The sequence below is a fragment of the Esox lucius genome, chromosome 9 (genome assembly GCF_011004845.1).
Source record: "Esox lucius isolate fEsoLuc1 chromosome 9, fEsoLuc1.pri, whole genome shotgun sequence".
NCBI classification, from domain to species: Eukaryota; Metazoa; Chordata; class Actinopteri; order Esociformes; family Esocidae; genus Esox; species Esox lucius.
The window spans coordinates 22,734,664-22,759,325 of NC_047577.1; the positions used below are offsets into that span (position 1 = coordinate 22,734,664).

At 39.7% G+C, this 24,662-nt stretch overlaps 1 protein-coding gene and 1 long non-coding RNA gene across 7 annotated transcripts in view; one reads left to right on the forward strand and one right to left on the reverse strand.

Moving 5' to 3' along the window:
- Positions 1 to 21,069, reverse strand: part of LOC105026818 — a 33,935-nt gene extending 12,866 nt beyond the window's left edge. Inside the window, exons 1-3 of one of the 2 annotated variants that reach the window (XR_004576195.1) lie at positions 20,619 to 21,069; positions 13,978 to 14,138; positions 11,538 to 11,743 (exon numbers count right to left, since the gene is read on the reverse strand). This is a non-coding gene — a long non-coding RNA (uncharacterized LOC105026818). Of the gene's footprint in view, positions 1 to 11,537; positions 11,744 to 13,977; positions 14,139 to 20,618 lie in introns of those variants that run through there. The other variant, XR_829220.3, reaches the window with a different exon arrangement.
- slc8a1a (solute carrier family 8 member 1a) overlaps positions 19,891 to 24,662 on the forward strand; it is a 63,269-nt gene continuing 58,497 nt past the window's right edge. The window contains exons 1-2 of one of the 5 annotated variants that reach the window (XM_020049626.3): positions 19,892 to 20,015; positions 22,120 to 22,190. The gene's annotated coding sequence lies outside the window, so the exon portion shown is untranslated. Of the gene's footprint in view, positions 20,016 to 22,119; positions 22,191 to 23,416; positions 23,677 to 24,662 lie in introns of those variants that run through there. The other 4 variants (XM_010898553.4, XM_010898550.4, XM_020049627.3 and 1 more) reach the window with 4 other exon arrangements.

Sequence of the window (24,662 nt, forward strand, 5' to 3'; positions counted from 1 at the left end):
GTTTAAAATATTTAAATTGTATTCTGAGTTGGGACATAAGCTCCGCCCTCTATATTGAGTTATAGAATCAATCACATACATTTCAGCCTTCAGGACAGATCTGCCTCCAATACATAATAAGTTAGTAGATGCATGAACATTCCATGTGGTCTTTCAGGTGATATCTGGGTTTGACAGCATGAGGAGTACCTTCACACACATGCAAACAACCTGAATATAGACTTCAATCACCTTTTAAGAATATACAGTTGTTGAATTGGCCCAGGGCCTCCACATCCTTGGAGATTAAAGCCTTACTTGAACCTGACCACATTGATTCTCTAAACTTAACTTGCAGTCTTGCCCTGACACCTCCCCTGATTCTGACTCCTTACTGAAAAAAGATTATATCCCACTGGGTGTTGTCACCGTGAGCTGTCCCTGTGGGGTTTCAGTTACTTTGTTCTAACAAATAAACAAATTTGCTCCTCCCTTAAGACTTCTCTGCTTCCAGATCCTGACAGTGGCAACTGAACTGTCCAGTTGTGTTATATCTCTTCAGGCATAGCTGTAAACTGGGGTTAAGTTTGTTTGTTGGTATTCCAAAAAAACAGTTAGTGCTTCTGCCTTGGGACTCTGCCACCTGCCATGTCTTTGCCTTGTCAGCTTAGCTGTCCATTTGGGTTATATCCCGCCGGGTGTTGTCATTGTGAATTGTCACTGCAGTGTTTGGTTCCGCTGTATAAAAATTCATATACCAGACGCTCTTATCCATATTGACTTACATGGTTTCTCTTGACCAATAGTTTATCTGCCACCCACTCATACAAGTCTTGTACCTCAGGCATGAAAAACCGGTTGACCTAGTAATTAAAGTAAAGCTTTAACCTCAGACACTAAATGTTCAAAAGGTAAAAGCTGTTCCATTCGCATACTCAGAAAACTATTGATAAAATGCTTGTCCCACACAATAATAAGTTTTATGATAAGGTCTCACAATATATTATTCCCTGCTGACATTAGTAACCTAATAAATACTGCGTTGAACACACTGAAAACAAAGAAAATAGTCAGTCTGCTGTGTCCATTAATTCAGTGCATCAATAGAACTCCAAGGGGATCTACAGAGGTTTAACATTCAGTTTTACATAGTAGGCCCATCTGTCTTCCTCCCACATCTGACAAAAATGTTGGATAAGCTTTCTTGAATTATTTCAAGTCATATGGTAAGACTGCTGAATTAATGATGTTCCAAACCTTTCTGATCATTTTCCAGATTATGTACCTCATAATGGCTTCTTCAAGTTCAGTGACACCTTTTTGGTCCTCATGTTAACATACACTAATAGCAGACTCCAAAGGCAAACAGAAACCAAAGAATCAATGGTAGTTATTGACAGCTCTTTTAAGATGATGAAACCCACATGACTAACCAGAAATACAATTCCGCCAATTGTCCCAATACCTTAAATATTGCCCTAAAAATATATATTAAAGGTGTTTATACTTTTATCTTTCTATTCAAATTTTGAATTTGATGCCAGCAATACATTCCAAAAAAGTTGGGACAGGGGCATGTTTGCCACTATTTTGTTTTCTTTTAACAATTTTACTACGGAGCCATGCTTTTGTAATACATTGGATATAAAAAGTCTACACACCCCTGTTTTGAGGTGTAAAAGAATGAGACAAAGATAAATCATGTCAGAACTTTTTTCACTTTAAATGTTACCCATAATGTGAACAATTTAATTAACAACTGAAATCTTCGATGGGGAAGAATAAAACATAAAATCCTTACAGTAACCTGGTTATTGACACCCTGTGAGTTTTTTCAGGTAAAGAAGTGGACTATTCTGCAATGGCCACATCAGTCACCTGATCTCAACCTGATTGAGCATGCATTTCACTCGCTGAAGACAAAACATATGTCAGAAAGTTTTTGTGTTTCTGTAAGCAGTTTGTTATAGTCTCTTAGCAGTGGTGCTACTGCATCTCAGTGATGACTCTGCTCAACACCCTGCATCTAGATACATGCATATACAGGAACCCAATTATACTCAAGCTCACATCCCATTATTACATTTTTTCATCAACCATTGTATATAGTTATTTGTGTATTCTCTCCTTAAATGTTTTCTAACACTTGTAGCACTAACTATATTAAGGAGTAGACAAGGTAAAAAAAAAAAGCATGTTTGATTATTTCGCAGCTATGTATTCCAAGGCAGGTTAGCTGTTTATTGACCAGGCATTCGAAAACTTTAGACAGCCAAGGCAGGATTGAGATTGAGGCTCATAAAAGTTGAGGTCAAGCTTGTGCCCCCTTTGAAAAGAGGAATGGCAGTAGCAGTTTCCAAATTCTGTTTCCTCCGGATTAAAGATGCTTGTAATGAAAGGTTTATTAACAGGCAGGCAGACTAAATCAAAGTAGACTGTCTTAAATAAAGTGATCCAAATTATCCAGCCCATCTGGTTGGTATGTTCCAGTTTTAACACCTTCAAAATCTGAATCAGTATTTGTTAAATGGAGAAATGGGGGAACTCTAGGTGCTAGAGGAAGCAATGCATGCTCAATTAAATATTTGATAATCAGTCAACACAACAAATTAATTTGACTGCTGTAAATAGATACAATTTGGATTTAAAATTTTATTTAGATTTTATAGTGAATTCTTTATGGATTTTGCATTCAGTGCTTTCATTGTCCACTTTAATATTTCTCAATGATTCATACCCAATCATTGGTCATATTTTTTCTATAGAATATAAGTTTAGCTGCTGTGTTTTGCCTTTGTATGTTAACACTTATTTGGCATCAAGTAAACACTTTTCCCTGCGTACATCTTAAACAATACTATTGTCCAACTCAAGCCTTTGAATGCCTAGTCATTTAAAATATTTAAATGGCTGCAATTTGTTGTGTTTCAAGCTTCATAGAAATCTGTGTCTTTGAAACCTAAACATAACTTTGTTGCTCTCAACTTTCTAAACACTCCTCTGAGTTTTGTCTTTTATAAACCAGTTTTTCAAGTTTGTACCCTTTGAGAACACAACACAAATCAAATATGACTGCTTCATTTTGCTGCTTTCATGTAATTCTTTATTCATTGGCCCAGAAACAACAAATGAATGTTCACATTACTACTACAGGTGCCACCAGGTGTTTGCATACACTACTACAGACAAAGTAGTATTGTATGTAAAATTCACTATAACAGACATGTTTAAGTTTCAAGTTTATTGTCAAATGTGCTGAATAACACAGCATCGTCCTGCACAATGAAATTCTTGTGACATGGCACCTGACATCTACGTAGCAAGAATTATGAAAAATATAACCAAAATATACAGCAAAAAAAATATAATAAAGTGATATTATACATAACACTGTAAAACTAGCAGCAATTTAAAAAGAGTACTGAAAAAGCAAATGGGTAGTAGTATTAAATATTACAGATACTGCAAGTATGGCAATAATATACAAGTGTGGGAATAATATACATAATAGACTTAACAATTTAGGAGGAGTAGGATTGGGGAAATGCATTATTGAAATAGTATTAAATATTATAGATACATATAAGTGTAATATGCTTATGAATGTTCAAAGTTCAATAGTTCATACATGCATTTAAGTGCACCCACATTATCTAGTCCTATCAGAATTCATGAACATTTAAATCACTACTTTATAGGGATATAGGATGGTCATTTTGCAAGTTTGCTACAGCAATAAAATTATCAAGAATTAAATGTTTTCAATTTCACAGTCAATTTCCCAGACACACACTTATCCATTGTGAATGGCATGTTTTAAAAATAATCATTACTTACTGTAAGTACTGCATGTGAACCACACAATAGAAAGCATTGCTTCATCTGTCTTCATTAATGTGAAATTACATCATATTGAGTCTTGTAAAATAACCCTCAAGCACCACCATGTGTTAGCCCATCCACATTACATAAAAAAACAGTGATGAAAACCCAGCTTTGAAGTAAAGAGAGTGAAAACATAAATCCCCATTGAAGAACTTTCTTTAACCCATTTTTTAAAGTTTTAGAAGTTTTTTAGCCATGTGTTTTGGTACATAATTGATGAAACCTGTGGGGAGGAATCCACCATTCTTGGTGCCTAGTGCAATTCAGAGGAAGTGTTGGATCATAGAATGTTAACTAATCTTGTGGCTTGTCATCAAAACTTGCAGACTGCTAGTTCCATTTTGCCCTAGGGAACAGGCATAGCCTGTTAGATTATACAAATAATCTATTCCTTCAGTTGTATGCTCTTACTCTGGAGGTCTTCATATTCAGGTCAACCATGCAATGAAACTTCAAATACAAATGAGAGAATAAAAAGTTGTCATCATGTTTATATTTTGAAACGTCATTTATGTAGGATGAATTTCAGTTGAAGAAGTTTGATCAGAATAACTTAGCTTGTAAATACGCCACTTGAAACAAGCCACCAGTTATGCCCAAAATAACTTTAGTGTCCAGAGACAGTAGATAAGGCTATGGGGGTATAAATCAGTAGGTGACTGGGGATTGCCTATATCCACACAACCATTTGTGCAATGTGCACCATCTGCTTTACTGTAACACCACATTAATTGTCAAATCAAAATGTACCCTTACTTTCAGATGTGGTCTCTTTCTGTCACTCAGCATGAGTCATGAGGTGTAATTTCTGGTGACAATTTTATCCCTTAATGAGATATGCCACCGCTCAACTGGAATGTTTCTTCAAGTGCCTGGCATTATTTATTCATCCTGTTAAAATTCCTCTTAAATCCTCTTTTTGTCTCTCTGGCCTTCCAAATGATTTAGACATAAGGACTGTCTTGTTACACAAAATAGTGTTTTTGGGCATCTCCTCACCTCAACTAGTGAATTATTATTATGAATGTTTTTTTTAAAGTGGCCAGAGAGTATCAAGAGAAATTTGAAATGGGTTCGAATTTAGAGGAATGAGGACATTTTTAACAGGTTCTACTATGACGCTCAGGATTCTTCAATGTGAAGTTTCTTTAGCCAGCTAAAAAAAGTTTTACTGATACTTTAACAGATATGTTAGGAACAGTTGATTATTTACAGCAATGACCTGGGATAAATCAGGATTTCAATTTTGTTTAATATTTTTTATTAATGGATACAATGTCTTTTATTTTTTTAGATAAATGGTAAAGTTGTTAAAACTACAGTATGGGGTATTGGAATCTATGTAATGATCTTTTTTATTCTTGGTTAATACACTCACCGAAAGGATTATTAGGAACACCATACTAATACTGTGTTTGACCCCCTTTCACCTTCAGAATTGCCTTAATTCTACGTGGCATTGATTCGACAAGGTGCTGAAAGCATTCTTTAGAAATGTTGGCCCATATTGATAGGATAACATCTTGCAGTTGATGGAAATTTGTGGGATGCACATCCAGGGCACGAAGCTCCCGTTCCACCACATCCCAAAGATGCTCTATTGGGTTGAGATCTGGTGACTGTGGGGGCCATTTCAGTACAGTGAACTCATTGTCATGTTCAAGAAACCAATTTGAAATGATTCGAGCTTTGTGACAAGGTGCATTATCCTGCTGGAAGTAGCCATCAGAGGATGGGTACATGGTGGTCATAAAGGGATGGACATGGTCAAAAACAATGCTCAGGTAGGCTGTGGCATTTAAACGATGCCCAATTGGCACTAAGGGGCCTAAAGTGTGCCAAGAAAACATCCCCCACACCATTACACCACCACCAGCCTGCACAGTGGTAACAAGGCATGATGGATCCATGTTCTCATTCTGTTTACGCCAAATTCTGACTCTACCATCTGAATGTCTCAACAGAAATCGAGAATCATCAGACCAGGCAACATTTTTTAGTCTTCAACTGTCCAATTTTGGTGAGCTCGTGCAAATTGTAGCCTCTTTTTCCTATTTGTAGTGGAGATGAGTGGTACCCGGTGGGGTCTTCTGCTGTTGTAGCCCATCTGCCTCAAGGTTGTGCGTGTTGTGGCTTCACAAATGCTTTGCTGCATACCTTGGTTGTAACGAGTGGTTATTTCAGTCAAAGTTGCTCTTTTATCAGCTTGAATCAGTCGGCCCATTCTCCTCTGACCTCTAGCATCAACAAGGCATTTTCGCCCACAGGACTGCCGCATACTGGATGTTTTTCCCTTTTCACACCATTCTTTGTAAACCCTAGAAATGGTTGTGCGTGAAAATCCCAGTAACTGAGCAGATTGTGAAATACTCAGACCGGCCCGTCTGGCACCAACAACCATGCCATGCTCAAAATTGCTTAAATCACCTTTCTTTCCCATTCGGACATTCAGTTTGGAGTTCAGGAGATTGTCTTGACCAGGACCACACCCCTAAATGCATTGAAGCAACTGCCATGTGATTGGTTGATTAGATAATTGCATTAAGGAGAAATTGAACAGGTGTTCCTAATAATCCTTTAGGTGAGTGTATTGTGACTGTTTCTGGCAAGGAAAAGTTCATCTTCACACTAGCCAGCAATTGCTCAATTCTTATGATTCTCTGAAATCACATTGGTGGTGCGGTGGCCATCCCAGTCGAACTGCCAGCACAGACCACTCAGAGGTGAGTGGGCCCATTTTACACCATTCACTAACATCTCTCCCTCTTTCCACATCTCTCTCCTCAGGCCGGTGATTCCTGGTCCACTGGGGGGATCCGGTCCTGAAGTGAAGCCTTCGCCGCCAATGGAGGTAGCTGGGGTCAGACCTACAAGGTTGAGGCGATTCTGGACTCCTGGCTACAACGGGGCCAGGCCCAGTACCTGGTGGACAGGGTGGGGATACAGCCCTGAGGTTCTGGGCAGTTGACATCTGCAATCCGTCCCTGATGGCCATGTTTCATGCCCGCTGCCTGGATTGGCCGCCCGCTCGCCCCCGGGACCGCCCTGGTTCGTCGGCAGGTGGCATCATCAAGAGTTGCACCTAGGGGAGGTAGGTACTGTGACGGCTGCTCCGCGTGGCGCTGCATGCTCTCTCCCTCTCCGGCGCTCCACCTCACCTGTGTACTAACCGCCGGCTGGAGTAGATGTGCAGAGCACCCATCACACCCTGACAACTGTTTTCAGTTAGCCATTATGATGTCTATTCAGGTTCCTCGTTTTCACCCGCCCCTCACGTGTTATTGTGACTATAGCTGTTAGCAACTGTGTGGTGCTGTGAGCTTTTACTATTCTTCGTGCCAGTGTTGTTTTGTTACTTTTTTTTTTGCACTCGCTGAAATGGTCCTAGGATTGTTTGATAAAGCTTACTATTTCTATGTGTCAAAGAATTTGTATTTCCATTCGTAAATAAAAATGTAGGATTGTTTCCACACATGCTTGATAAATGAGGCCCTGATTTGACGGATGGAGATGACAGTATTAGTTTGGAATGCAAGAAATAGGGGAGAATTCTAGATGCAACTGCAATGATTGTAATTAATAGTTACAAAATAGGATACCTTACTGCCAGAAATATACATTGGCATCAAACCTTTTTGAGTAGATTTTTGAGTGGGTCTCTTGTTCAAACAGTTCAATGAGTGAAAAGAATAAATAGTTCTTTACAATACACTTTGATATTTACAATACCGTTTTAATACTTTATAGGGGCTCCCCCAGTTTAAAAAATAGTATACTGCAAGTACCTTTTCAAAACCCTTTAATGATGAGTAACATTTCGAGCACTGTGACGTCGCCCGGCATGGCGCAGCCGGGGCCCCACCCTGGAGCCAAGCCCGGGGTTGGGGCTTGTATGCAAGTGCCTGGTGGCCGGGACTTTCCCCATGGGGCCCGGCAGGGCTCAGCCGGAACGAGCAACGTGGGGCCGCCTTCCCGTGGGCTCACCACCTACAGGAGGGACCATAAGGGGTCGGTGCGGAGAGGATCGGGCAGCAGTCGAAGGCGGGGGCCTCGACAACCCGATCCCTGGACACGGAAACTAGCTCTAGGGACGTGGAACGTCACCTCGCTGGCGGGGAAGGAGCCTAAGATCATGCGTGAGGTTGAGAGGTTCCGACTAGAGGTAGTCGGGATCACCTCTACGCACGGCTTGGGCTCTGGAACCAAACTCCTTGAGAGAGGAGGGACTCTTCACCACTCTGGAGTTGCCCATGGTGAGAGGCGGCGGGCTGGTGTGGGTTTGGTTATAGCTCCCCAGCTCTGCCGCCATGTGTTGGAGTTTACCCCGGTGAACGAGAGGGTCGTTTTCCTGCGCCTACAGGTTGGGGATAGGTCTCTCACTGTTGTGGTGAGTTGGATCCGATGGCGGGGGAGGAAGCTGGAAAGACTCAAGACCCAAGCGTACTGTATGGGTCTGCTGGGAACGTCTGGCCGAGTCTCCTGTCAGAGAGATCTTTAACTCCCACCTCCGGCAGAGCTTCGACTGGATCCCGAGGGAGACTGGAGATATTGAGTCCGCGTGGACCATGTTCTCCACCGCCATTGTCGAAGCGGCCGCTCGGAGCTGTGGCCGTAAGGTCTCCGGTGCTTGTCGAGGCGGCAATCCCCAAACCTGGTGGTGGACACCGGAAGTAAGGGATGTTGTCAAGCTGAAGAAGGAGTCCTATCAGGCCTGGTTGGCTTGTGGGACTCCTGAGGCAGCTGACGGGTACCGGCAGGCCAAGCGGACTGCAGCCCGGGTGGTTGTGGAGGCAAAAACTCGGGCCTGGGAGGAGTTCGGTGAGGCCATGGAGAAGGACTATCGGCTGGCCTCGAAGAGATTCTGGCAAACCAGCTCTATACCCTCTACGGGGTGCTGGAGGGTTCATGGGAGTTTGCCCAACCAGTCCACATGTGTTTTGTGGATTTGGAGAAGGCATTCGACTGTGTCCCTCACGGCATCCTGTGGAGGGTGCTTCGGGAATATGGGGTCCTGGGTCCTTTGCTAAGGGCTGTCAGGTCCCTGTACGACCAAAGCAGGAGCTTGGTCCGTATTGCCGGCAGTAAGTCAGACTTGTTCCCAATGCATTTGGACTCCGGCAGGGCTGCCCTTTGTCGCCGGTTCTGTTCGTAATTTTTATGGACAGAATTTCTAGGCGCAGCCAGGGGACCACACAATTTTGTCTCTGCTCTTTGCGGATGATGTTGTCGTGTTGGCCCCATCAAACCAGGACATTCAGCATGCGCTGGGACGGTTTGCAGCCAAGTGTGAAGCGATGGGGATGAGAATCAGTACCTCCAAATCCGAGGCCATGGTCCTCAGTCGGAAAAGGGTGGCTTGCCCACTTCAGGTTGGTGGAGAGTGCCTGCTTCAAGTGGAGGAGTTTAAGTATCTAGGGGTCTTGTTCACGAGTGAGGGAAGGATGGAACGGGAGATTGACAGATGCAGCTTCTGCAGTAATGCGGTCGATGTATCGGTCTGTCATGGTGAAGAAAGAGCTGAGCCGGAAGGCGAAGCTCTCGATTTACCGGTCAATCTACGTTCCTACTCTCACCTATGGTCATGAGCTTTGGGTCATGACCGAAAGGACAAGATCCCAGATACAGGCGGCCGAAATGAGCTTTCTCCGCAGGGTGGCTGGGCGATCCCTTAGAGATAGGGTGAGAAGCTCGGTCACCCGGGAGGAGCTCAGAGTAGAGCCACTGCTCCTCCACATCGAGAGGGGTCAGCTGAGGTGGCTTGGGCATCTGTTTCGGTTGCCTCCGGAACGCCTTCCTGGGAAGGTGTTCCGGTCTCGTCCCACCGGGAGGAGACCCCGGGGAAGACCTAGGACACGCTGGAGGGACTATGTCTCCCGGCTGGCCTGGGAACGACTCTGTGTCCCCCCAGAAGAGCTGGAGGAAGTGTCTGGGGAGAGGGAAGTCTGGGCATCTCTGCTTAGACTGCTGCCCCCGCGACCCGGCCCCTGATGAAGCGGAAGAAGATGTATGTATGTATGTATTTTCATTTTACAGTGAACAGAAATAGGATATTAAATCAGTTTTCATACATGGTCCAACCAAGTTTAGCCTTTTACATTTGCCAAAACCCTTTAGAAATGCTGTAGAGCTTTCACAATAAGCAGAACAACACTTTTGTCACCCTGCTAGCTCAGGGATTTAATCAGTAACCTTTTTGTTATTGGTAAGATGCTTTAACTGCAATGTTAACTATGCTACAGAAACAGGACTAACCTAACACTAATGTTGTGTGGTGGGTGAGTGTATTCTCACTTCTCTAGGCCCCACTACACCACTGTCAGAAGTGTTTTTCAAAATCGTATGTTTGATTTGAATAGGATACATTCTAAAAACGGATCAGTTGAGCTAACTCAATTTTGTTGTGGAAATCCGTTACCTCCCATTGATCCCGATGGCCAGTCTGCTACTGTTGCCAGTTAAAAATCATTGGAATGCAAACTGATTAATACTATTTTAGAAATATGTAGGCACTGTGTAAAAGTTGTGTAAAAGTATCTAAAACAAAATCCCTAAATGCTCTAACAACCAGGTCTCATGACACTATTAAGTTTACATAAGTTCATTATTATTAACATTACAACACAGATAAAGTACATTTTACTTAAATATCACCATGTCTGACTCAACTACTATTGTATAAGTAAAAGAAAATATCAAGGAAGAATAACATTTATTTTAGATAGACCTCAAAGTATTAAATAATCATAACTAATACATTTTATATTAGCAGAATGCAAATAAATAAATGTATATTTATTTTTACAACCATCTATTTGTCAATTTATAACCTACTCAAAAATAATAATTGATATGATATAATATTGACATATGATTTAATACCACTTTTATGATTCAAGTTCCACTGACCTTTATAGATGTTTGAATAGTATATTCAATTACATTTTTGAGTTAAGCAGTTTATTGTGTTACATAATTAAATCAGATGTATATAATTAGTTGTATTTGCCACTGAAAAAGTCCATCAAGTGAAATGGAAAAATAAAACATGCAAATGGTTCTAAATGATTTTAAACAGAAATGAAAATACTAATAAAACAGAAAAATATTTGATTGCATAGGTATTCACCCCTGCAATGACACACTTGAATAACCTGTGCCACCAATTATCTTCAGAAGTCAGGTAATTAGTCTCCTTCTCCGTCTCCCACAACATCTCACAGACCTTTTCATGGCTGGTAAAACATCCAGTAAAAGATATCTCAGGCTATACTGATTCCCAATATAGCCAAAGTAATTCCATGGGAATGGAAAATATGAGATGAGTGGGATTCATCCAAATAATCCTCAAAACATTTATTGTCTTGTACATCAGGTTTCACAAAGGTCCCCAGTCAGATAGCCTTGTCTTATTAATCTGCTCTGCAATGTCAATGATGTTATCAGATAACCATATTGCACCTTTTACATTGTGCTGTGTAATAGGTAGTGAAACAGGGAATGGATACAGAGGGTGTGTTCAGGGCCCTGGCTGGAGTTTTATTAACCCAACAGAAGTGCAAGGGGAAGAGGTGAGACAGAAAGCAAAAGCAAAGGTCAAACCCCATTTCAGCTCTGGGGTAGCTTCCCAGGGGGCAATAATGCTATGGGTTGTAGCTCTAGCGGCTGCACTGGCACCCTCCGTCTCCTGGCTCCCTCCAGCTCTATGTTCCAGCCTTGTCCTCTTCAACATCTTTGCTTCTGGCCTACACCCCAAGCTACTCATAAGGACCTCCCCTGATGAAGTATCAAGGGGTGGGGCTTCTGGAATTTTCCTGAAGGTAACTTGTGGGGGTGTTGGTGCGACGCAGATTTGTAGAGTGCGGTCCTGTTCACACCACAGCTGTAAAAGTCATTATTCAATCTTCGGGTCCCCCAATAGTAAGCAAGGTAGGTAACTTAAGTGCTTCACTTAAACAATATATATTATTTCAACAGTAAAATTTAAACATATTCACCACATAAGAATATATAACATAATCCATCAGTTGGGTATGTAAAAAGAAAAAGAAAAGGTTCTTGCATTTTGGAATGTAAAATGATTATGCCAAGAAACTTCCATTGTAACCTATGGATCCCAAGGTAGTAGCAGAGACCATTGTGTGTGAACTGGATAAACTCTAATCCCTGAGGATGGATGACATATTAATGATGTATTAAGACATCCTGCTTAAAAGAACAGGATTATCTCAATCAATACACTGAAAGGTAACCTGATCCTTTCCAGGGGTGCCAGAATAGAGGAGAAAATAGACCAGTGCACTAGGCTAAAATTATCTCTATCCTATAAACAATTGTGTAGCAATACTGATGTAAATTATACTGATGCCAGGAAATGGAAACAAGAACACTCACAGACTTGATGTACTGGAGCTGGTTGACATTTCACACTTGCCAGTTGTAGCCAGATCATAAAAATAAAAAAAATAAAAAAGTGCTCACTAACACAGATTTAGATAGATTTGTTAACAATATTTGAGAGAAATAGGCCTTTTGTGTTTGTTGAGAAAGTCTTAGATCTTTGACTTCAGCTCATGATAAATGGGGGCAAAAACAGAAGTGTTGCATTTATAATTTTGTTCAGTTTAAAACTTTAAACTTGATGCCAGCAACACTTTACAAAAAAGTTGGAACAGAGGCAACAAAAGACTGGAAAGGTTGTGTAATACTAAAAAGACTAAACCTGGTGGAATATCACACAACAAATTAGGTCAATTGAGAACAGGTCAGTAACATGACTGGGTGAAAGATCATTCCTTAGACTAAGGATGGGGAGTGGTTCACCATTCTGTGAAAAACTGCGCAGGCAAATAGTCCAACAATTTAAGAATAAAGTTTCTCAATGTAAAATTGCAAAATGTTTTGGGATCTAATCATCTATGGTACATATTATCATTAAAAGATTCAAAGAATCTGGAGAAATCTCTGTATGCAAGGGATAAGGCCAGAAACCAGTATTGGATGGCCGTGGTATTCGAGCCCCCAGATAGCACTGCATTAAAAACAGACAGAATTCTGTAGCTAAGGAACACTTCCGAAAACATTGTCTGTGAAAACTGTATGTCGCGGCATCCAGAAATGCAAATTAAAACTCTAACATACAAATAAGAAACCGTATGTAAACAAGATCCAGAAATGCCAGTGCCTTCTCATTTAAGATGGACTGAGGTGAAGCGGAAAACTGTCCTGTGGTCTGGCAAATCAAAATGTTAACTTCTTTTTGGGAATTATGAATGCTGCGTCCTTCAGACTAAAGAGAGGGAACATCCGGCTTGTTATCAGTGCACATTTCAAAAGCCAGCATCCATGATGGTATGGGGGTGCATTAGTGCAGATGGCATGGATGACTTGCATTTTGTGAAGGCACCAGTAATGCTGAACAACAGATACAGGTTTGGGAGCAACATATACTGCCATCCAGACGATGTATTTTTCAGGGACGGCCTTGATTATTAAGACAATGCCAAACCATATTCTGCACGTATTACAACAGCATGGTTCTGTAGTAAGAGTCTGGGTGCTAAACTGCTGCACTCCAGACCTGTCACCCAATGAAAACATTTGGTACATTATGAAATGAAAAATACAAAAAAAGAGACCCCAAACTTTTCAGCATGTTGAAATTACAAATAGAGATACATGATTTGCACATCACTGCATTCTATTTTTATTTGCATTTTATGAAGTGTCCCAACTTTTTTGGAAACCGGCATGTACAACCAATGTATGTTAAGCAAAACTGATTTTTTTTTAATTCTATAATCTGAATAATGCAATAATCAGTATGTGGAGGCATAAAAACGTAGAGGGAAACAGATATCTATGATACTACTGTAAGAATTATGACTCAGAAGCAAAGGTTTGGTCCCAATTGCAGAGCGGGCTGATTAAGTTTTGATTTAAGATCCAGAGACGGGCAACAAACTTGGTCAGGAATACAAGCAGAGGTCAGTACTCAGAAAGACTCAGGCAAAAGTACAGACTAGCATTTGGCTAACTAAAAAAATAAAAAGGCAGGTTAGGGTCAATAATCGTTATGAAGCTATCACACAACTTTAATACAGACTTAGTACATACCTCAGACAGAAAGGTGTATGGACCTAGGCTCTATCCAGAAGGGGTGATGAGGAACAGGTGTTTAGAATTCCGGTTATTGAGAGTGAGGAGGAATGGTGCGTTTGTGGGAGCTGGAATCTTGGAACTCGAAGGCTGTGTCATCCTGTTGAGGTGTTTGCGGCCTAGGGCAATATGTAGACTTTACAACCACACTTCTCATTTATTTCATGTTGAATATTTGAAAACATTTGTATTTCAATATTATATATTATACTTTTTTTCAATATTCTACTTTATTTGAAATAATAATCAGAAAAACAATTAAAAAAATTATAATCATGGTTGCACGGAATTCTTTATTATAGGAGAAAATTTGAAAAATCCTGTAAAAAATTAAAAATTTGGAAAGTAATGTATTTCAACAAAACCTGAGAGAGCATAGGTAACACTCAAGAGAACATAAAAGGTTGTATATCTTATTCAAAAGAAGCCTTTCAGTAACTTACCTTGTTTACTTGTTTACTAACCTACCTTGTTTTACAAAACATTGTTGATTGTATGATTTAATAATGACTTTTACAACACAATGTTAAAAGTTTTCTACGGTCACATGATCCCTATGTTGATATTATCAAGCTCCTCCAAAAACAGCTGGTCTCTAACTTAGCCCCAGGAGAGGTTATAGAACCACTGGGCCTAGCTCAGGTTTATCCCCAACAATCACAATCAAAAGGAGGTTCAGGTACGTAGCAAATGTTTTGGAAATGGGAATGAACTGGTTTGTCTTTTTCAAAATGCTTCTTCTTGTAAATCAATGAGTAAGGTGGAAGAAAATGTCACTTGTAACGAAAGCATGGATTCATTTTCTGCATCAGTTTTTGATAGAAAGTTTAACATTTTTGCAATGTTTAGAAGATGAAAATAAGCAACTCTTGAGACATATTTTAAATGTTCTTCAAAGGAGAGGTCAGGGTCAAGGGTAACGGTGAGGTTTTTTACAGTTTTTTGGGATACGACCATGCAGCCGTCGAGGTTCACAGTGAGATCTGCTAACAACGCTCTTTGTTTCTTGGGTCCTAAAATGAGCATTTCTGTTTTCTTTGAGTTTAAGAGCAAGAAATTCTCTGTCATCCACTTCCTAATATCAGAAATGCATGCTTCCAAAGTAGTTAATTTAGGGGCTTCTCCATGCTGCATTGAAATATATAACTGTGTGTCATCAGCTTAACAGGGAAAGTTTACATTGTGATTCCAGATTACATCGCCCAGAGGGAGCATATATAGTGAGAACAATAATAAGCCCAGAACCGAGCCTTGAGGAACACCAAAGCATACCTTTGTCAGAGGATATGCCATCCACACTAACGAACTGATATCTTTCAGATAAATAAGATTTAAACCAGGCTAGAACATGTCCACGTAGCCCAATATGGGTTTCCAATCTCTCTAAGAGAAAGGAGTGATCAATAGTGTCAAAAGCAGCACTAAGATCAAGAAGCAACAGGACGGATGCGGAACCTTTGTCTGAGGCCATTGGAAGGTCATTCGTTACCTTCACGAGTGCAGTCTCAGTACTATGATGGGATTTCATAAATGTTATTTGTCTTTAGGAAGGCATTCAGTTGTTGGGAAAGAGATTCAGGTTGGAGAAATAAGCTGATCGAGCAGACGTGAGTGATTTTCGGGTTTGTAGTGTACTGTCTATCCAGGCTAGTCTAAATACTTCCAACTTGGTGGAGCGCCACTTTCGCTCCAATTTTCTGGAGGCTTGCTTAAGTGCTCTAGTATTGTCTGTGTACCAGGGAGCAAGTTTCTTGTTGCATATTTCTTTTGTTTTTAGTGGTGCACCTGTGTCTAATGTATTTCGTAGTGTTGAGTTTAACATGATTGAAGCTAAGAAGATTAAGGGGATAGGAAGCAGATTTGGATATTAAATGAATTCATAATGAGTATGTGTGCGTTTGCGCACTAGCAAATATGAATGTGTGTTCCTCCATATGCTTGCATGCATGCAAAATCGAAAGAGATCTTAGTAATAATAATGGACTTTATGAACAAGGTTCACAATTCATTTCATGCATAATCGAAATCGATACCCTAGATTGTTGACACATCTTCTGCAAGAATAGGAACCCTGTCTTGTTATAAGAATGGCTTGTCACCAGTAATTGGGGTACAGTACTTCATAAACATAAATGGTATAAAGCATGCAATGAAAGCGTTAAAATATAATTGAAATCATTACTATTCAATGCCTCATAACAGCCCAGCCTAACAACATGTTGCCTGGAGTTTTTCATGGTTCTTTTATATGTACATTTGTTATTCATTTTTGTGGTGATCCTTTCTCTGACAGATTGTCCTATTTTTTTAATAGGTCCTTCAAATATTTGGAACGTGAGACTTTTTCCAGAGCATGTTTTTCTAAACAGCCCAAACAAATCCATTCAAACACAGAGATCCTACATCACTTTACAGGTAGCAAGAATGAGATTGCACAATTGGTTCATTCTGATGATGTCTATGTCTGTTTGACTGTCAGTTGAATGAAGCCTGTCTGTTTGCCTTTCGCGACCTTCTACACAGTGATATTATGTATTTAAGAAAAAATCCTTGTTCTCCCCACTGTAAATTCTTCATGTGCCTTACAACTTCAAGCCCAGGATAGAGGAAGTTATCTTACCATTATTCTAGTCTGTCTCATCCGTTCCATCTTTCAAGATTACCTTTTTGCAGAACTCTGCAAGGATATTTTAGCATTTTTTTAAATCATACTGTTTTCAAAGCCAAATGAAATGGAGCTTGGGTGGAGATTCAGTTCCACAGACAGGGAAGGTAAGGCATATTTTTAAGGGAAGCATCCAGCAGGAAATACATTACTGTTCAAAAGTTTAAGGTCACTTAGAAATGTTCTTGTTTTCCATGAACATACATGAAAGGAGTTTGAATAAGAAATATAGCTAAATGAATAGGAAATATAGTAATTGACAAGGTTAGAAATAACTTTTAATTGAAATTAATTGTATCCTTCAAATTTTGTTTATGCCAAAGAATCCTCAATTTACAACCCTTGGCATTCTAGTTGTCAATTTGTTGAGGTAATCTGAAGAGATTTCACCCCATGCTTCCTGAAGCACCTCCCAAGTTGGATTGGCTTGATGGGCATGTTTTATGTAACAAACAGTCAATAGGGTTAAGATCTGGTGACTGTGCTGGCCAATCCATTATAGACAGAATACCATATGACTGCTTCTTCCATAAATAGTTCTTGCGTAGTTTGGTGCTGTGCTTTGGGTCATTGCACTGTTGTAGAAGGAAATTGGCTCCAATCAAACACTGTTCACAGGATATGGCATGGCATTGCAAAATATAGTGATAGCCTTCCTTCCATCACATTGCCTCCTCCATGCTTGACAGATGGTGTCAAGCACTCCTCCTGCATATTTTCATTTGGTCTGCATCTCACGAATGTTCTTCTTTGTGATCCGAAAACCTCAAACTTAGATATGTCTGTCCATAACACTTTTTCCAATCTTCCTCTGTCCATTGTCTGTATTCTTTTGCCCATCTTAATATTTTCTTTTTATTGGCTAGTCTGAAATATAGCTTTTTCTTTGCAACTCAGCCTACAAGTTGATGCCTGGCAATGTGGGTGGATTGATTTCCTGCCTGTTTTGCCCTGTCTGGGGCCTCCCCCGGGTAGGGCCACAGTGTCGCCAGACCCCCCCGTCTCAGTTCCAAGGTGTTACACTGCTATATTATTGTGCTGGGGGATATGAGGAATGCACTTTCTAACTTTTCTCAGTCTCCTCCAGTTAAAAATTTTAGGAGGAGATGAGGTCCTGGTCCACACCTGCGGAGTACCTGGTTTGGGGGGCCCGTTGCTGTCCCTGTCCTTGTCCGCCTGGTCATACTTTTGACCTAGTCTAAAATCAAATAGACTCTGGATTAAACACAGAGAAATGTATTCATTATTCCAATTGGACTCTTAATATCTCACCCGGCACAGCCAGAAGAGGACTGGTCACCCCTCTGAGCCTGGGTTTCTTCCTAAAATTCGGCCTTCTTAGGGAGTTTTTCCTAGCCACTGAAATTCAACACTACTGTTGTTTGCTCCTTGGGGTTTAAGGCCGGGTGTCTCTGTAAAGCACTTTGTGACAACTGCTGTTGTAAAAAGGGCTTTATAAATAAATTTGATTGATAGAAGGCCAGCATTCACTGGTGTTTTGTGGGGACTATTTAATGAAGCTGCCAGCTGAGGACCTGTGAGGTGTCTGTTTCTCAACTAGACACTAATGTATTTCTCCTCTGGTTCAGTTTTGCACCGGGGCCTCCCTCTCCTCGTATAATATCTTCAGTTTCTTGGCAATTTCTCACATGGAATAGCGTTCATTTCTCAGAACAAGTACATAGTGACAGAGGAGAGTTCTTTAAACAAGCATTTTAATATGTATTATTAGAACAAGCACCACACTTTTCAGCTTTGCTAACATAATTGCAAAAGGGTTTTCTAATAATACATATTAAAATGAATTGGAATTAGGAAACACAATGTTTCATTGGAACACAGGGCTGATGCTTGCTGATAATGGACCTCTGTTTGCCTATGCATTCCATAAAGAATCTGCCCTTTCCCATCTACAGTAGTCATTTACAACATAAACAATGTCTACACTGTATTTGTGATCATTTTGATGTTATTTTAATTGTCAAAATGTTGCTTTTCTTTCAAAAACAAGTACATTTCTAAATGACCCACAACTTTTGAATGGTAGTGTAGATCTCTGCAAATACTTTAATGCAGAGTAAAGGAAAACAAAACAGTGTTGAACTTATTTTTTATTTAAATCCTGTTAATAGCCAAAACCCTTTTATGCCTGCTACATCTCCCATCAATTTCTCTAATCTGGCATCCCTAACACTAGACCAAGTAGAAGATATTTGTTATCAGTGTCCTCATGAGACAGACAGAGATACATAGTTAGGTGTGCCATCTTTCTGAAATAAATTTCTGTCTGCCTCTTGCCCCTGTTTATATTGGGAATTTGTTGGTTTCATGCTAGAAAAGTGAGAATCATCAGTCAGAATAAAATGACACTATCATGAATTAAAATGTGTTTGCCAGCAAGTGGTCAACTTTCAACTAACATGAATGTACTGTAGAGAGTAACATTAGAATACAATCATGTCAAACACATATTGGGTTTACTACATTTGGACAAAAAAAAAAAGAATTCCTATCACAGAAATCTACCTTAAGCCCTAACCCTAAACCTAACCATAATACCTAAAAACAAACCTTTTTCATACCAAATGACCTAATTTCTTCAGACACACATGCACACTAAAGCTAGCAAGTAATGGAAATCCATCAACCCTTCCAAATGTATTCATAAATCTAAACCTTTAACAAATTAATTTCAGAGAACTGAAACACTACATCAGTGTTTCTCAACCTTGCTCCTGGACACCCCCCTGCCCTGCATGTTTTAGATCTCTCCCTGCACTACACAGTACAACACCTGTTTTTCACCTGTCCTCTTTAGATCCATCTCGAATTCCCACAATCCCCTATATCCCTAATTTGGATATCAATACAGTCAGTAGTGACATCTATCTTCCACATATTACTGACACAATCTGAGTGCCTGGGAACAGTGGAAAATCACCCTGGAGGGAAACACTTATCCAACACATTCCTCCTTTGGGAATGGGGGGAAGGGGCAAAGTTGACAGAAAAAGGTCCCCGCTATTGAAACGCTCCAAACCCTTTATCTTGCACGAGCTGGTGGCGACAAGGAGCTGCCAGAATGCTGGCCTACTCCAGAAACCCTGAGTGACAGAGTCCATCGACAGAGTCCTTGTATGGCAATGGATTGGGCTATGGAAGACGATAAGCAGCAGCCCGCCCAGCTATGCGGCCCATGTTTAGAGAGACTCCATGGGACTGGGAGTCCACAGAACAATGTCTGTTTCTGTTAAATTTAGAGTGGCTATCGTGCACAGTTCTTCCCACTAGGCAGTCCATCTTTCTCAGAGCACCACTGGGACTAGCAGGGGTGAGTAGAGAGATTTTTTTTCGGTTGGTCATCCTGTTCAGCTATGGAAAGAAATCTATGAAATGTATTGGTTGTTAATACAGTCTTCACAATGTCGACAGGTTTAGGTTGAGCCTCGGGTTGGCTTTGGTTTTGACTATGTGTGAGTTGGATAGATGGTGGGATTTTCATGAAAGTCAGTCACCTTGGGAAGAATGATGGTGGGGGTAAAGTCAAGTAGTATAGCTTGTACCTTTTTACTGGATTTTCTCAATGAAATTATAGATTTGTTCAGGGCAGTGAAAAAGATCCATTATACTATGGAACATTACAATGAATAGGAAAACCACACCATGAGTTTCTTAATGACTGTTAGCCCCTGTATCCAATTTATTGCATAAGCATCTATACCAAAATCTTTTACGTGCTTTGCATTTCAGGAAATTTTACATTTCAGGGTTTTGGAGAATTCTCATTATTTAGAGATAATTAAGTGAGCTCATACACTAAGTAGTTGTGGGAATGTTAATGACCATGAAAAAACAAACATCCATAAAAAGGAAATACGAGTTAACATTTAATGGGATTTTTCACTTAAATTCCAAATGTAAATAGTTTCCTTACCTTGAAAGGAGTCTGCAGAACCGCACAACTGCAATTCCGTTAAGGTAACAACTGTCAACAACATTTTCATTTTCAGCATTTTGACGTCAATGTTTCCCAGTTAACATGAATGCAATGCCATGCAGTTAACAGACTAACTCTCATTCTGATGAATTATTGATTGGACTGTTTGGAAAATTATTGGAAGCACAATTGAGGGAGACGCTCATCCACCCACCCAAGTTTAGCACCCACTTGGGTGAAGTACGGCAGCCAGTGGGGCACTCAAATGCTCAAATCACACATCTGGTAGAGAGGTGAGAAGTGATATACTATGAGAATTAGAAAAAAAGGGGATGATTACATGGCCATGATGAGAACAGGGTCATGTTGAGAATTTAGACACAATACTGGGGTTACCAACCCAACTCTAACAATAACTACCAGGGATTTTTTTTAATGACCCATAAGAGTCAAGACACCTGTTTAATATCAAATTTCTAAAAAGGTGCTCTACACAGGGAGATGTTCTCATCACTTCTCTAAGGCTATGTGATTTCAACTTTAGACCAGAGGGAAGACAGCATCCTACTGGCCGGCCTGGCAGCATTTGATCTCCCATCCAGGGACTGACCAGGACCGACCTTAGCTTCAGACACCAGGCAAAAGGGTTCATTAGAAAATACTATAACCCTATGTTTTCTAATTTCAAATATGAGCAGCAATCATTTCAGAACCAGTGAAGATTGAGAAGGAAAACCATTTTAGTGGCTAATTCCAAAATAGAATATTTGATATCTGCAGTATATAGGAAGGGTTATAACTTGTTCCATTTAATCCATTTCCATATATTTAACACATTTATTTACATTTGTCACACAGTTCCAAGGGTTGTAAGAGAAGGCATTGATTGTTAAGAGGTTAGTTCAAAACAGATTCCAAGAAGCTTTTGATGGACATTCACAAAGACGGACACACAAAGTGATACAAATTAATCCAACAGTATGGTAAACTAAAATTATAAAATATGAACTGAAAGGATCAAGTCAAAAACTGTTGCTCTACTATGCATCTGAAACAATCAGTTTCTAATGCAAATCACTGAAACCAGCCATAGCAGATTAACCCCTTAAAATAGTTTCTAAATAAATATATCTATTGCCAGATGGTGACAAAATAACAAAATACAGGGACATTTTGTAATAACAGCTTCCATAACAAGAAAAATAACAACAAAAGATGTCTACACAATTGTATTTTCTGCTAAAATGTCTCTAAAACTAAATTAGAGAAGATAATGCTGGTCCAAGGTTACATGAATACAATATGTGTTGTAATTGACTTACATTCCTATCAGCCTGTTAAAAGTGTATCTCATCTGAATTAGGGAAACCTCATCGCTTATGTCCGCAAATGTATCACTAACTTTGAGAAAGCAATATAAATTAAGGACATGGACCCATGGGCCAAACATCCGCTCAGACTGATCATGATTTGACTAATTGATTTCTGTTCCATGCAGGCACCAGTAACAAAGTACCAGTCGGCATGCTAAAATGGAAGAGTGGGCAAACTTGCCAGTGGTGATTTGGGGTAAATCTGTCCATGCATGGCCAAGATTGAGTGTATAACTTCAGTTCCCTCTGAATATAATTGAATAATGCAGATAGCTAACATGGAAGCTTTTTAACATGAAATTATCTGTAAAACTGTCTGCAAACTTAACTGATAGAAACAAAATGCACATGGCTATGTGTCTGCTGATGTGTAAGGGAATGTATTGTGAGCAAAAAGCAAAAACAAGACTTACTCAACTGTGCGTCACCCGCATTGAAGGGTATAAAACTCACTTTTGCTATGCTGAAGAAATCTAAGATTCCCACTACCGCAATATCATCATTAATACTCTGCTGACTCAGAATAAAGTCAGGTTTATCTGCATGCGGTTTAATTTGTAGGGACAAGCATCTATAGTTCAACAAAAAAACAAAATGTATATACCATGCAGCATATAAGCCTATTTGGGGAAACGTTAACATTAATGGAACCATATCAGCTGTCGCCGCTTCCTTGAAGATTAGGCGAGCCTGCCATAACATTTCCAAGCCGAAGCATTAAACAGTGAACAGGAATGTGTATGTGTTGTGTGTATTGCATGCAGAGCAGTAATTCAAGGAGTGACTGTTAAAACATGAGCAGCTATTAATTTAAAGAATGACTGTTATAATTTGCCTGATCTGTTGGCCTCAACTGGAGGCTATGAGACAGTGTTAACATGGGGAAACAAAAGATCTCTGAGAATAACATGACTTGGCATTGCAGTGACTCAGGTTATTTGAAGAGCAGCAACCTCCTTTTCCTTTAGTGAATTATTGACTTAAGGTCATCTAAGCTTCTCTGTAAACCATCTACCTTATCCAGCCAAACATTGATGATTTTGTGTAAAGGTGAAATGCATTCTACAACAAAAGGTTGAAAATATTGTGACATTCTTTACAAAATGTTTCTGCAAGTGTACTTCCAAAAGATAGTGCCCATTTGATGAAATATGGCTCATGTTCAACTGTTAGTGGTTCATATACATATACATTAAATGTTTATTCAAAACAGCAAACCAAATTCTCTAATACATGAAAAGGAACCTGATCTCTTAGTTTCGATAAATATTAACGCTTTACTTGAGAGACAATGTGCAACGACAGATAGATCTTCCTGTCGAGAGACTAGATAGTGTGAGACAACGAGCGAGTGAGAGCGAGAGAGACAGAGTGAGTAAGAGAGATAGAGTGAACGAGCGACTAACAGTGAGAGAGAGGAAGAGCCAGAGACCGCACTAGTTTGTTGAGTCGATCGGACCGCAAAGTCTTGGTTAGGCTAATGCGCCGAACCAATTAGTGGTATTTGAATGGAGAGTTTACCTAAACATCAACATAACTCAAGATTTTTGAACGATGACGCAACTTACCTTACTGTTTTATAAAGGGTTGAGAATTTCGCAACGACTTCTGTATCCTATCTGCATCCACAAATGATTTTTCAGTAGCCTATACATTTCGTTCTCTATACGTGTATTTAAAAGGTAAGTTAGGTTTGCAGTTGGGCAACCAGTTTTTCTCTTGTTACACATCAGGGAGGCTATATATCGGCTGTAAATTCAACCTTTACGGATGAGTTAATATACCTTTAGAGCATGCTCGTATTAAATTGCGCGGGCTTAATTGGTTTAACTTTTGATTTCTACAAAATGATTAGCAGTTTGGATCTGGTACAGAATTGAACATTTCGAATTCATGTTTTTATAGTAAATCTGAATCATCACTAATGAGTGCTGTCTAGACTGGAATTACTAAAATGATAACGTATATGTAAAGAAAGAAAAAAGTAGAACTCACATTTGACTAAATGCACACGTTTTTGTGACATTATTTCTTGGAATCTCAAATTTGTATTAATTGTTCATTTTTTTATTCTAAATTATAGTTTTTCACGGCAGTATGAGAATTTCATCGAATTACTGACTTTTTGTTATGGTAAGCCTAGTTAAACGGACACATTAGCACATAAGCATGCTAAATCTGGTGTCGAAAGCAAACAGGGATTTTTTTTTTTACTAAGCCATATATATTCTGCTTATTAATGATATGGCTAAGAAAATGCTTAGATTTTTGTTCAGATGGGAAGTGGGTCTTTGAAAACATTTACTTGAAAAAGGTTTTAAAATGTGAATTACATAATACAATACTGTTTAAGTAAACTAATAAAAACTACATTATGTTTTGTATATAATTTCCTTTTTGGATCTGCACTCGTAGGGTAGGCTACTTGTGCTTGTTATTGCTTTTTTGTATAGATGATGGAGTGATACTTTTCAGAGCTTGGTTTTAAGTAAACCACACTCCACTATTGCATAGTTTTTTCATCAGAAACAGTAAGTTAGTCCTCTTCTTGATTGAACTGAGCCAAACAACTATGTGTCGGTCTACGGCGAAACTAGACGAGACGTCACGTAATCGTCGGCTCATTATGGTTATCTTGTGGTCCTGCGCACAGCTACAAATCAGTGAA